Raw genomic sequence first — 13023 nt, 5'->3', positions numbered from 1 at the left:
GATCGCACTATTGATGACCCCTTTCATCTCTTTGCTGATAATTGAGAGTAGACTGATGGGGCTGGGCTGGATTTGTCCTGCTCTTTGTGTACAGGACATACCTGGACAATTTTCCAGGTTGCGTAGATGCCAGTGTTGCAGCTGTACTGGAACAGCTTGGATGAAATGAAGGTGCCTTATACAATTCTCCTGAGTAAATTTGCTGCAAGAGAGTTGTTCCTTGAAGACCCTCTGTGTATATGGCCTTCTATGCATTGCCCTCGTCCATTTACTGATAGCTTCACCTATTACGTGGTGTTTTCCTTGCTACTCCTCTTTCCTCAAGCCCTGAAGGCTGCCCTATGAAACTACCCATGTCTGCATCCAGACAATTCCTGAAGCAAAGAAAACCAGAAGGACAAGACCAGCAGACTCTGCTGAAAAAGTGAGCTTTCCAGAGTGCTACAACACAGCAAAAAATTCCCAGAAGTCAAAAGGCTGATCAAAATGGAAAACCAGCAGCTAACCCATAGGTACTACATTGTCCCTTTAAATACTGCTGGTGAAGAGGCAGTTACTGCCATGTAGTGCCCTGCGAGTGCTGGGCTGATCAAACATTTACAATAGGCCCTGCAAGAAGCACAAGACTCAAGTTTACATAAATTATCCCTTACTTTGAATGTTGCCAGCATGCTCTCCTGCCCCGAGCTAATCTCCTTTCCAAAGCTGGTGGGTGTCGTTCTTCCAGCTGAAAATGTGCGGGTGCTTCCTGCCCACCATACTGGGAGCATGGTACGCTGGCAGTGCCTAGTTTATAGGCCAAAAGCTCCAATGAATATGAGAGTTTGTGCCATCCTGTGAATTTGCTGCCTGATGAGCATTCAGATTGTAGCCATGCATAAATCAAAAGGCATTCTCAATTGATTTAAGGGGAGACTCGTTCCAGGAATTATTGTGGATGAACTCCAGGATTTATCGTTAAAGGAAATGTTTGTGATATTTTCCGTAGCTTCAAATGAGTATTAAGAGATCTGAATAAGCCAGGGCTTTTGTTTGTTTCTTTGCGAAGCAGGAGCTGATGTAGAGGAACCTGCTGCTTAAAATTCTGTAAGAAAGACTAAATGGTGCCTTATCCAGTCCCCATAAATCAGTCAATGGCTCCGGCAGATTTGCTTGGTTGGACAGAAACATTCACTGTAATGGTTAGTGACCTTTTAGTTAATTCGGAATTTTAATTAAGGTGGATTTGTCCTTTAAATCATTGTTGGCATGTTAATTTGTCTTTATGCCTCTTGACATTATGGCAAAAAAAATAAGCTTGACGGAAATAAGTAAAGCTGTACCGACAGTCCTTCCAGCAGCTTGTACCGCTGCCTGGCATGTTGTTATAGTGGACAGGCAATGCCAACATACCACTTAGAAGGCTCAATTTCGAATTTATTTCAAAGGGAAAGGTATCTCTTACCAAATAACCTTTGGATATTTTTAAAGGCTAGTTTTGGGCAACTGAGGCTTTCGATAATCTGCAACAAATTGGCAATCAAACATATTCAATTCAACAGTATTTATATTTATCCCATTTTTTTTCCCCAGTCTCCACGACCCGGAAAAACAAAGAAAATGATGCATTGTAAGTTGCACTGAGCCAAATGGTTATTTACACCAAGGATTGCAAGTATAGGTTAATTTGAATTATTTGTTTTATATAGAACAATATGAAAAAATAAATATACTTTATTGCCACTTAGCATTTGATTAATTAGGTCAGCTGGGAAACGATTGTACTTGATTTAACAGAATGAGAGATGTAAAGGATAAATTCTGCGCTCCCAACAGGGAACAGTATTTGAAGTGAGTGGGGGTCAGTGAATCAGCACAGCAGTATTGCAGCCCTGTCTATGACTGCAATCTAACCAAGCATGTCTCTGCACTGGGAATGAGGGCACACTAAATTTACTCTATGGTATAATCTGTCTGAGAGTCTGCGAATTGATGACATCCAACAAATATCTACAGTACTTAAATGTACAGACAAGAACACTATTCCCTGTAAAAGTGTATCACATTTACAGTAGAGCTCTGATGTATTGTAAGGCAACATTATAAACCACGTCACACAGCAGCACGCAGCCCATCAGATTAATTGCTCACCTCATGGCGAGGCCCGCTCACCGACGTGTAAAATGATGCGCGGTGACGTTGGGCGGAACTCCTGATGTCACTGCGCCCCTTTTAAATTTTCAGGTAGGCGGGGGCTCAGCAGAATCAACTGCCAATTGAGGCCATTGACAGAGTCATTTAAGTGATTAATGGACCTGCCCGTCCAACCTTAAGGTTGGCGGGCAGACCAGGAACCCTGGCGGGCATTAGAAAAAGCATGAAATCTCATTCACGGGCAGGATGAGGTTTCATGTAGGTTTTAAAAAATTTAATTAAAGTTTTTTTAAAAGCTACGGACATGTCCCAACTCATGTGACAGTGTCACATGAGGGGACATGTCAGGGAATTTTTTTTTCTCTAATTTTAATATTTTTTATTGTGGAGCCGATCTCCCTGAGGCAGCACTTAGCCTCAGGGAGATGAGTGCGTTCTGCCGTGCGCATGCCCGAAAGACTCCACTCTCGGGTTTAGGGAATCCCCACCCCAGGGAGTTCATAGCGCTTCCGTGCGGATGTCACGCTGGGTGGGCCTTAATTGGCCCGCCCACGTAAAATGGCGACGTGCCCCCAGTTGGGGACGCTGATCGGAGGTGCGCCTTTGTGCATCCGCCCATGAACTTCCCCCCCAACGGGGGGAAAATCCTGGCCCATGGGATGGGTCATAAGTGAGTCAGTATTCATTCGCTTTGTTGCCTCTATCAACAACTACAATAATGTGCATTTATATAGCACCTTTAATGTTGTAAAACCTCTCAAAGCAATTCATAGGAGTATCATCAAACAAAATTTGGCATATAAGGAGACATTAGGGCAAGTGATCCAAAGGTTGGTCAAAGAAGTAAGTCTAAAGGAGTGCCTTAAAGGAGAAGAGAGAGGTGGAGATGTTTAGGCAGTGAATTGCAGAGTTCAAGGCAGCTGAAGGCACAGTCACCAATGGTGCAGCCGAGAAAACTGGGGATGTGCAAGAGACCAGAACTGAAAGGGTGCAGAGATCTTGCTTGGAGGGTTGCAGGGCTGAAGGATGTCACAGAGGTAGGAAAGGGCAAAACCATGGAAAATAATAATTTTAAAATTGAATATTGCCAGATTGGGAGCAAATGTAAATCGATGTCTGCAAGGGGATGGGTGAACAGGACTTGGGGTGAGTTAGGATATGAGCAGTAAATAAATGTGGGGTCTTATAACCATGCATTTTCAAAGATTTCCATTTAATGAGACCTTTTCTCACACTTTGTGAAGCCCATGAAGTTAAAGTTACTTTGTCGGGGAATTGGGAAAGATACAAATCAGGCACATTAACCAACATGATCTCTGCTTCTGCCTGGTGAGGTTCTGCACTAGCAGTGGAGTCTTGTAAGATCGCTCCAGTATGCCATATGTTTGATTTGCCATTTGACCTGTGTCTATTATCATTTGAATTTCACACATACCAAGTACCTCAAGGCAATGAAAGCATCATTCAGGTAGTCGTGTACACTATAGTGTAAATATATAAACATATTTTGCACATAGGAAGCTGTAATATCCTGCAATATTATTGTCACTGCAAATATAAAAGGGCAGGTATTCTGAAATGATTGGCATTTTAATTTTAGCCCTCTACAATATTCTATCCACCAACTAGCTGTAGCTTCGAAGCAGTTATTTTCCTGCAGTAATATCAAAGAATCTAAAGCTGGTGACATTTTGTTTGGTTAAGCTAAATAGTTTGTCCCGAAACAGCATTGATTGAAAATAATTGTGAAAACTAATAATGCAGTTGACAGCTGGCTTAATCTTCAGAATCCTAAATGAACATTAATTGTAACAAGGCTGACATGTAGCAATGTGAGGAACACAACCATAGCACTGTCAACTCTACACCCTCCTTACTAATCTGTATTTTACTAGAAAGATCTGCGAAACTTCGAATTTTACTCTCTTTTTTGCATAATGCATCTGACATAAATTTACACAACACATAGCCAGAAACATTCAAAGTGCATATTGGAAATAAGTCATGTTCCAACCTTTTAATTACTTTAGCAATCTGTGAAGCTGGTACTGAATGCTCTTCAGTTAATAAGCTAAAATTAAATTTTCTCCTCACACTGCTGCAGTGTCTCTCTCCAATCTGTATCTCTCCACCAACCTGCAATGGATGTTCCTATCTTTGAGTGTAGGTATATGGGGACACAGCAGAATGTCCACTTGTCTTGCTGCCCCACTTATGTCGAAAAAACAGGGCAGTAAGTGAGACGCAAATCATGTTGGAAATAGAACTTATTGCTGGGTGTTCACCTGCTTTGATTTTCGGGCAAACCTCGATTTAAACAGCCAGATCTTCTGCCGGAGACAGGTGGGGATGCCAAATGAATATATGGAAATTAGGGTCGAACGTCATTGTGAAGATCCCCAACACCATTTTCATCTCTGCACACTTTATCCCACTAGTTTTGTGCCCTGTCCGCATATCATGGCATGAGAAGTTGGGAGGCAGCCATTTTCAGTGCTATTTAAGGGGGTTCTGAGCTCTGCTTGGGTAAAATGCTGGAAAGTTTTGTGTGGCATTTTAACTGTATCACATTGTTATTTTAGCCTCTGTTTTATACTCTTAAAGGGCTTTCGCCAATGCATCTTTTTAGTCATTCTGCCAAGGGGAGGAGAAGGAGCCTCAGTAGGAGGAAGGAGCAAACAGAGCTGCAGGGAGACAAAGGAGAAGGAGGCATTCTCAGAGGAATCCTTACCCTTCCAGGAGAGTTTATAGGTCGAGGACAACATACCTGCAGTTCTCTGAGGAGCAATGCATAAGGAAGCTGAGCTGCACTAGGGAGGCTGTCACAGGCAACAAGACCAGCAATCAATTGCTACAGCTAACAAAACACTTGAGTCAAAGTCACTGTGGCCCTCAAATTCTTTTGCCTCTGGCTTTTTCCCAGCTGTCACCGGGGGATATGTGTAATATCTGTCAGTCTATGTTTGCGTTCAGCAGGTGGCTGATGTCACATGTTTACTTGAGCAGATACTATAAAAATTACTTTCCCCATAGGCATCTAAAAGCAACAGGATAGGGATTTGAGTTTTGTACTGTTAGCAGATTTCCCTCAAGTCCAGGCTGTTAGCTGCCCTACGGCATGACTGCCTGTGTGAATCAAAAGAGTTTGCACTCCATCATTGCGCAATTGGTGTTTGATTACCAGCAGAGCATTATGGAAATTTGTGTCAATTTTTTGACACCTATGTTATGACCGGTCCCCAGGTGAGATCCCTCAATTTGCTATGATCCCAGACAAGATACCCCCAAATTGTTAACTCCCCAAATGGGACCCCAATTTTTTATGCTCCCGGGTGAGGAGGAATGAAGCTGGATCCCCTTCTTTATTCAACCCCCTCGGTTGGTTGCAACAAGTTTAATTTAAAAGGGATCCCTTCCCTTGTGAATACCTTTTCCCAGTCCAAGTGTATTTATGTTTTAGATGGAACCAATTTAACCATGCTTCCTTGAGTCAAAGAAAAAGTAAATTTATTAGTTACTAAAAAAAAACCCAAGAAAAAAATAATAAAACGCAACATACATACACATAGATCAGAAATTAGAAGTTGAGTCCAAAAATAAAAGTTAAAAAAGATATACAAATCAGCCTTTGGCTTGTCTGTGAGGCATAGATGGTGAAAAGTTGCGGCCATTAAGTTGGGATGATTCCAGTAGAGCTGACTCTGGCAGTTTAGAAGGTGGTTTGGAGACATTTGGTTCTGTAGGATAGCTGAAGAGGCTGTCCTTTTTCCTTTTTTGATTGTAACTTTGATGACTTGCCCTCATCAACAGAGTGAGAGGAGAGAGCCTTTGCCTACAAGCTGCAAAGGGATGCCTAGTCAATCATCTTCTGCTGTGACTCTCACTAGCACACCCGAACTAGAACACACAGATCAGGCCCGCAGCTAGCTTTTTAACCCATTTCCTTGTGTATTCCTGGAAGGAAAAAAAGACATGTCTTTAGCCCAGAGTACATTTTCTTTCAACTCAGATCATTTCCACATTCTGAGATACAACTCAACAGGAGATGGTTTCTACTGAGATGTGGTAATCAGTCTCCATTGTCTCCACAACTACAGGAGATTAAAGTTGTCTTTTGCACTTCATCTCTTCCCTTCAAGTGTCTCTGTATGAAGTAGGCCTCGACACCTTTTCAGGTGTGACATTCCAAGGTCTCCCTGGCCTAGTTGGCCAAGTATAACCCACAGTGGAATTTTGCAGAAAGTGGTTACTTTGCATTCCCAGTCACTTTTTTGCTCAGTGTCTTTGCTTGTACGTCCTTTCTTTAAAAAACACGTCTTCCTTAAAAAGTGCAATATGCCGGGAAGTAATTTGGGGCTGTAACCCAGTGTCATGACACCTGTCATGAACTTTTTTTAACCTTGGAGTAATCCTCATACCTCCTGCAGCCAGTGAGAGATTGAGTTCTTGGGAGCAAGGTATGTACACTTGATTTCTAACTCCTCTCAGCTAGGCAGCTGAATTGTATTACAATCAGATCCATGGGTTGACTGGATCTTTCAGCGAGCAGTTCATTGGAGTCCTCAAGTCATTTTTAAAATGTGTAGTTGGTTTTAATGTCTTCCCACAATGGAGATAGCACATACAGGCAATATTGGAGAAGGGCATTCAGGATGATGAGGGCGATGTTGTTGATGAAATAGAGAAGAATTAGGAAGTGGGAGGGCTCTAATGGTTGCCTGTAGCCAGAACATGTTTGGCAACATTTCATTGAAGCACATTTGAGCTAAACTATCCCTGCTCCCTTGCATTACGTTATATCCAATATTTTTCAATAAATTGCATCTGCCTAAAAGACCAACATTGATATTCATATCACCTAATACTGCAGGATCATTAGTTTCTTACAGGAACATGAAGATTTCAAATAGGTTTATCATTTTACTGGCTTACACAGATGCCTATACACCCATTGTCATGCTAGTTTGAGCATCTCGTTCCTGTCTTAAGTGCTTGGCAAGGTGCTCCACCCCATCGACCCTCAGCGATTGCAGAAAGTGATGTGGAAAGCTGCTAGGATTCTGTTAAGGGCTCTTGAGATGATTGTGATCAACAATCCTTGGAGTTTATCCTTGAGAGGGTCTGGATGTAGACTAAAGCAACTGAGCGTCTGCCTGCGGCAGTTTGGTTCAGCTGGCTTTCTGACACCAGGACCTTCATCAGTTGAAGAGATCACAAGGGTCTGGATGTGTTGTCATCCTGAGAGATAACAACATTCTCCCTTCCCGTTACATTGACCTGCTATCAAGCTGGATCAGCCTGGACTCAAGGGAAATCTATTAACTGTGCAAAACTCAAAGCCCTATCCTGTTGCTTTTGGACGCCTATGGTGAAAGTAATTTTAAAGTATCTGCTCTAGTAAACATATGACATCAGCCACCTGCTGAATGCTAGCATAGGCTGACAGATATTACACATATCCCCCTGTAGCAGTTGAGAAGAAGCCAGAGGCATAAAAAGTTGAGGGCTGTAGTGACTTTGACTCAAGTGTTTTGTTAGCTGTAGCAATTGATTGCTGGTTTTGGTGTCTGTGACAGCCTCCCTAGAGCAGCACTCCCACTGAGGTGCAGGAGAACATACGATAAGGGATCTTTAATCTGATTTAAACTCCTATACATTAGATCTCTCAGCCTGTACAAAGCAGAGAACAAGTTTGAACCCAGAGCCAGCCTAGCCCCTGTATGATGTCCTGACAGATACCATTACTGGTGCCAGAAATTCTTGCAGGGAGGGGCCAGCTGCAGTATCCACTAAAGTGAACACATTCTCTACGGCTGAGCAGATTACAGAGGTAGAGGGTGTGAGGCTGTGAAAGAATTTGAAAACAAGGAGGAGAATTTTAAAATTGAGTCATTGCTTAATTGGGTTCCAGTCTAGGTCAATGAGCACAGGGGTGTGCTACGAGTAAGGACAGAGTTTTCAATGCTCTCAAGTTTAAAGAGTGTAAAATATAGGTGGCTGGAATAGTCAAGCCTAGGGGTAATAAAGGCATAGATGAGGGTTCCAGCAGCAGATGAGCTGAGGTAGGGGAGGAGTTGACTGATGTTACGGAGATGGAAACAGGTGATCTTAATGATAGTGTGGATATGTGGCCAGAAGCTGATCCCGGGGTCAAATATGACATCACGTGTGAGAACAGTTTGATTCAGGCTCAGATGCCTTCCATCAGTCTCTATGAAAGCTAAGGGTTAGGTTTCCCCAGGCTACAGAGTGGTGAGCACACATTTTATTGGAGGAGAATTTTTCCTATGGCGGGCGGGCTGGGCGGGACTGGGTGGGGGCAGGTGTGGAGCCGATCACCGCCCGGATTGCAAGCCGCCATTTTATGCGGGTGGGCCAATTAAGGACCGCCCAGCGTAACGCACAGCTGGTAGCGCTCGGCGCTACCTGTGCAGGTAGGGGGAGGAGGGAGAGTCGGGGCCTGCACTCAAGCACAGCAATCTCCCTGAGGCACGGAGCTGCCTCAGGGAGATTAAGTAGATAATAGGGAGAATTTTCCCCCCGTTGGGGGGGGTTGTGAGGGGGTGGGGGTGGGGGTGGGGGTGGGGGCGGGCGCGGACAGTCGCGGACCCGATTAGCGCCCCCATTTTACGCGGGCGGGCCAATTAAGGCCGGCCCAGCGTGACGCGCACCCGGAAGTGCTGTGCATTCCCTGTGCGGCCGGGAGGTGCCTCAGGAAGATTTCGTTTTAAATTTGAAAAATTTTAATAAAGAAAAAAAAAATTTAAGACATGTCCCCTCATGTGACAGCATCACATGAGCTGGGACATGTCAATGAACTTAAATGAAAAAAATTACTTAATTTATAAACCCTTCATGAAACCTCATCCCGCCCGTGGATGAGGTTTCATGAAAAATGCGAAGGCCGCCTGGGCTCTTCGCTTGCCCGCCAACCTTAAGGTTGGACAGGCAATTTTCTCAATAAGGTTGATTAGCCAATTAATGGCCTTAACAGGCCTTTGACAGTTCGGCGGGCACGCATCCGACTCGGCTGTGCGCCCGCCGAACTAAATATCTAAATGACGCCCGGTGAGGTCCCCGCACGCTACGGCAATATTCTGCTCATGGGTACTTACCTGGAAAGAACAATGTTCAAGGAACATCACACTTTTGCACAGGCTTGAAAGTCAGTCTCCGAGGATGTATGGCAACTGGCATCTGTGAATCTGGAAACGAGTACTCCCATTTGTGGCAATGCCACAGAAGGTTTTTTTTATGGAAGTCCTCTCTATGCAAACAACAATGGAGGATGTGGCACTTCTATTGGAGTCCCGCAGCTCAGCAGCAGCTGGGAACCAGTCTATGTTCCTCCTCTATGTAAAGACAGGGCACTGTGTTGGTGGGAGTCAAGGAGAAATGGACATTCCACTGAATACTACTTTCCAACACTTGGGGCCAGGACGCAGGCTTGTGTACTCTCAGGGCTTTCAGGATCCGATAGCTGTCATTAAACTAGCCAGCCTGCTGATCACTGGGACACAGGTGTCAAGGTCAGTGGGATGGCTACAGCAAGACTTGGCCTGCGTTTTGCTGCTGTTTCTCAGGTCAGCATTGTCAAGCAGTTGGACTTGTTCCTCAGAGCAGCATGCAGGAACAGATCGTTTTAGGCAACTGAAACGAAAGTTAGTGATTTGCAGCCAGAATAGCTCCTACCCAGAAGTGAAGTGCCACTTTACTCTCACTGGCTCTCAGGTTGTAGCTAAGGGGAACAGGGGAAACAGTGGTGTAATGGTAACGTAGAGGCCCAGGTTAATGCTCCGGGGACACGGGTTCAAATCCCACCATAGCAGCTGGTGGAATTTGAATTCAGTTAATAAATCTGGAATTGAAAGCTAGTCTCAGTAATGGTAACTGTGAAAACATTGTCAGTTCTAAAAACTCATCTGGTTCACTAATGTTCTTTAGGGAAGGAAATCTGTCACCCTTACCTTGTCCAGCCTAAACGTGACTCCAGACCCACAGAAATGCGGTTGACTCTTAATTGCCCTCTGAAACAGCCTGGCAAGCCACTCAGTTCAAGGGGAACCAGTGATGCCCACATCACACAAAAAAATTACAAAAGGTACTTTAAGTAGAGGGGGCTATCTCATGTTCATTTCTGAGTTGATTAAAATGAAGAAGAATGGGCACTTATTTCATGCTTTTATTCTTGGAGTTATACTGACCAAGGAAAGGGCTCATTTCAGTCAGATGATTAAGACTTACATGGTCATGCAGAGCCTCAGAGGTTTGATATACTATGATGCTCTAGGATGAGAACTGGGTGATAAAATTGTACAAGCTGCAGCCAGGCAAGAAACATGACTTGCAGCATTCTGCAGACCATCTCCTGACCTATTAAGGCAATGAAAGCACTCTTTAAGACCCTAATGATCCTTCCAATAGCTAGTCTGGAGGAGACATGCACCTGGTTGTAATGGTCCTCAGCTATTGTTCTTGCAGTCCTTAGATGGTTCATTGTCCATGACAGTTGGGGGTGCACCTCGCCACCCACAAGTTTTCTGTTCACATATTTCCCTTCGTTGAAGAACTCATAACAATATGAGGTTATCATACCCTTTGGGGGAACCAGATTTGCTATAATACTATTTCGGTCTGTCAATCTGCTGTTTTGTTGTTTCGCTAAACTGGATGACTTCCTTTGCTCTCCTGAAATGACAGTGGCCTCACCTGATTGATATGACACAGATCCCCCATCCTTGATTGACATGAACATATGACAAGGAAGTTGAGGAGAGTTGATATCTTCACTGCCACAGGCAGAGTTGTCTGTGAGATGATCGTGGCATGCAGAATGTCATTTAACAGCTGGTACAACTCCTCTTATTGCTGTCTTGGTGAAAGTGCGCTCTCCTAATACAGAGCTCCTCACTAAGGTCTTCATAGAATCGGTGTTGCCTGTAAGTTCTTTGGAAAGAAGTAATATCTTAGTAGGCATATTCTTCACAAATGTTGCTTAACTCTAATTTTCTCCATCCTCCTCCGCTCTTCCGTTACACTGAAAAACAAACAAATGTTCATTGGGAATCACATACTTGGTGCTCAGAGCCATTCATTGCTTGTAGAGGAAAACATACTCCAGTGGCCTAACAGTTCTATAGGCAGTTAGAGATAATCCGGTGCTCTTTAGGTAAAATAACAAAACAAAAACGTTCATTTGAAGTTCCAGTAATCAATTATTAAAGTTTCTGTAAGTTTTAGTTCAAAGTTCCTCACCTCTGCCAACCTCAGCTGTTACTGGCAATGGTTATACTTCACTTCTAATACATTCTCAGTTACTCTGGGTGATTTTTGTGTGTAGCTTCCAGAAGTTTGGAATGCTAACACCACTAGCACTTATGTTAATATATGTTAATGAGCATTAGATAGACTCAGCATATTGCCAGGAGGCTCAAACTACAATTTGAAACTCAGGCACATTCATTTTGGACTGGACAAAAGTATCCATCCCAATCTTCAGACCAGTGCAACGACTTCTTTCTAACCAAATATATGAAAATCCCAACAAGGGAAGATTCACTACTGGATCTAATGATGGGATATGAACCACAGCAGATAAAGAGATGTAAAGGGGGAACATCTAGACAATAGTGACCATAACATAATACAATTTAAGATGATAATGGAGAAGGACATAACTATGCTGAAAACCAAGTTAATAGGTTGGAGAAAAACTGATTTTGTGGAGCTGCAAATAGAACTTGGGAAAATAAAATTTGCTACTATTTTGATAAACAACAATGTAGAACAATAATAGGAAAAATTAAAAACAGTTCTCAACAGGTTGCAGGAAAAATATATTCCGCAAAAAGCCAAGAAAAAACTAAACACTATTGGGACTCCATGGGTGAACAAAGATATGAAGAAAAATTGAGGGTTAGGAAAGAGGCAGACATTCGGTATGTTGACAGCAGAGGAGTGTGTGATAAGAGAGAATACAAAGAGATTAGGAGAGAAGTAACAAAAAAGATAAGGAATGCAAAGGGGAACTATGAAATTAAATCATCAAGGAACATAAAACAAAATAGTAACATATTTTATAAGCACATCAATAAAAAGGAAGACTGTGATAGGAACTTGACCATTAATGATTAGACAGGATAATATCACAGGTGATGAGAGGGAGATGGCAGAATATTAAATAATTATTCTGCTTTATTACCAGGGAGATAGAGCAGGTAGACTGACATTGAATGTTGAGATGAGCAATGAGGTCAGTGCATTTAGAATAACAAAAAGGGATGTACTGAATAACCTAAACAAATCAAAGAGGATAAAAGCAAAATAATGCGGATGCTGGAAATCTGAAACAAAAACAAAAACAAAAACAAAAATACCTGGAAAAACTCAGCAGGTCTGACAGCATCTGCGGAGAGGAATACAGTTGACGTTTCGTGTCCGTATGACTCTTCATCAGAACTAAGGAAATAGAGAAATGAGGTGAAATATAAACTGGTAGACGGGGGTGGGGTAGATAGAACTGGATAGGGGGCCAGTGATAGGTGGAGGTAAAGAGATTGCCAAAGATGTCATAGACAAAAGGACAATGGGGTGTTGACGGTGGTGATATTATCTAAGGAATGTGCTAATGGGGACATTAAGGGTAGCAAGCAGGATAAGCTAGTGGCAGATGGCCCTAGTGGGGGTGGGGTGGGGGGAAGGGATCGAAATGGGCTAAAAGGTGGAGATAAAACAATGAATTGAAATAAATTTTAAATTGGGTGGGAAAAGAAAAATATATTTTAAAAAATTATAAATTATTGGAAAAAAGGGGATCGGAAAGGGGGTGGGGATGGAGGAGACAGTTCATGATCTGAAATAGTTGAACTCAATATTAAGTCCGGAAGGCTG

Source organism: Cetorhinus maximus, chromosome 1 (genome assembly GCF_964194155.1).
Source record: "Cetorhinus maximus chromosome 1, sCetMax3.hap1.1, whole genome shotgun sequence".
NCBI lineage: Eukaryota > Metazoa > Chordata > Chondrichthyes > Lamniformes > Cetorhinidae > Cetorhinus > Cetorhinus maximus.
Note: the sequence above shows the minus strand (reverse complement) of the source record.